The following is a 2,566-nucleotide window of genomic DNA, read 5'->3' as shown; positions in this document are numbered from 1 at the left end:
GGGGGGGGTATTAGGGATGGGCCATATGTTTTCATTGTAAATAGTCTTTATAATTTCATCAAAATGTTTTTAATTAGATGTATTGTGCGGCTCAATGGTCGAGAGTAGGGATTGTTTGGAAATTTTTCAGGTTCTAATGGGTATTGGATTGAAATTTATGTTATTGAGAAAGTCGAGGGTGTTTTCAGGGAGTTATCGGGTTCGAGTGGTTGTTGTAAATATTTCGATCCTACCTGAGCTAGATTATGTTAAAAAAAAACATCCGCTATATATGTTTGACTAGGCCGTGATAAGCTCGGTTTTGACTGGTTATATGTCAAAAGTAGGGGGTGTTTTCTATGAGCTGGTTCGAGTGAATTTCGATCCTACCTGAGCCGAATTGTGTGTCCAAAATGTTCGTTATGGTTGGGGGTGGGAAGGTATGCGTTTATACGTATATGTGGGTGTGTTTGTGAGAATGTTCGTGTAGTTGTACAAGTAAACAGAATAGAACTGAACAAACTAACAAAAATAAAGCAGCAGGTATACCACCAGAGATGTCATTCGTCATTTCCATCTGAATCTTGTTCTATAGCCGTTATACCTACCTAACCTGTATCGATTTGATTAAAGTATCTTTTATTGCTTTTGTTGGTTATTGCAATGTTTTATTCAAATATTGTAACTACCCCATGTTTGTTGACAAATAATTAAAACTCGTTGTATAAACTCAGATTTAATTCTTCCTAAATTTTCTTACCTAACATTTTAAAGATTAAAAAAATGTCGTTAAAAATGATAAAGCTAATCACCTTTTGAACAACTTGGCCCAGATTGATGCGACTCTTAATTGGACAGCAGAAATTGCACAAACATGGAAAAGTAATCTGTTATCTTTTTGTTATTATTATATAAGCAGTCATACGGAAACTGATTTGTTATGACAGTTTTGTTAACATCCCAATCAATTTATGAAACAAAACATTATAAGCTGAAAAATAAACTTTCGATGCTGTTATATAAATTCCCTTATATAACATTAAATTACTAATATGCTTACTTTGCAGTAGTTTATGTAGAGTTCCTGAATACCCGTGCAACGTGATTCTTTCCCATCAATACTCAGGAACTGAGGTCTAAAATGGTGGCACAAGGTCACCAACAACTAAAATACCTAATAACTTTCTTATTTTTAGTACCATGTGTCAACTTATAAGCAGTTACATATGATCTATGTATGTTACAGTGTTTCATATGTTTAATGATTTCGAAACAAGTTTCGAATGATTTATACGACGTTAGACTTACAAAAGCGATCCTTTCTGCCAATAATACATTTCCATTTTGATTCCAGTAACTCTTGCATCACTAAGAATCTTCCCTTCCAATCTTTTAGCCCTGTTTAACCTTACACTTGATTGTCCGTTTAACAATATTAACAAGCGAAACAAAATATAAAATAATTTAGTAAACAAACACGTTGCAAACGCCAAAAACAATGCAACAGTCATAAAATGATTAGATCTGTATATCTATTAACGGAAGCTGCGGCAAACGTCCAAATACATGCATGATGATTATGTTTGAAAGAAGATGTGGATATATCAATAGATAATGTTTATTGATATCTCTAAGTTTAGGTTGTAAGTTATAGATATGACTCCCTCTATATTTTTAGAAGGAGATATATCTATACAATGATAATAAACAAGCGCATTATTGTCTATGAAATATGATAAACACCCTATTATGTATTACCTGAGGTATCATAGCGTATGGTTGAAATATCTACTGACTATATTTTCCTAAAACAATAATCAATATATAAATATTCTACGTTTGAAGTATTTAATCATACCTTTACATATTTACGGCGATCGATAAACACTTTTCTCCTGTCACTATATGCTTACATGTACATATGTTCCAAAATCCTTCATACATGATTTTGCTATTCTTTTGATTTATAATGTCATTCAAGAGTCCTTAACCTGGCTGACGATCTGGAATCTCCGTTTTGTGACCTCTTCGCTGGTTTGCTGATCGTGTTGAGCTAAAATAAAAATAAAAAGAGGAAAATGACTGTCTCCGATCAGATTTCAGATCGTCAGCCTAGCTAACATCTTATGGTTATTGAAAACTTGGGTGTCCGACATAATAATATAAGGGCATGAACTATAATACAAATGAGTTTAATTCTCAGAAGCACTGTACTGACATTGAATAACGTACATTCAGTGAGTTTCGCGCTACCCACAAGGTACAGCATGTATCATGTCGTCTCCGAGACAACAGCGTCCGACCAACTTGAATCCGACTAGTTTTTGACGTGACATGAAGTCTACGGAACATTTAAAGCATGAAACGTAGTAAATCTATGTCAAATTGACGAAATTGAAGTATATCGATCCATACTGCCCACGGCGTGCTATTTTGTGGAGTTAGTGACCTTGTTTATGTTATAAGTGTACGGACAGACGAGGGTAGTACCTGTGAGGAGATGATAAAAAAGTATCTTGAAATGCAAACGCTGTACTTGTAGTTGCTTATATTGTGAGGCTTGAAGTTTAGCAATTCTACATTCGTT

Source organism: Mizuhopecten yessoensis, unplaced genomic scaffold (assembly GCF_002113885.1).
Source record: "Mizuhopecten yessoensis strain PY_sf001 unplaced genomic scaffold, ASM211388v2 scaffold1171, whole genome shotgun sequence".
In the NCBI taxonomy this organism is placed as follows: Eukaryota; Metazoa; Mollusca; class Bivalvia; order Pectinida; family Pectinidae; genus Mizuhopecten; species Mizuhopecten yessoensis.
The sequence above is the reverse complement of the archived record's forward strand: the minus strand, read 5'-3'. Positions refer to the sequence as shown.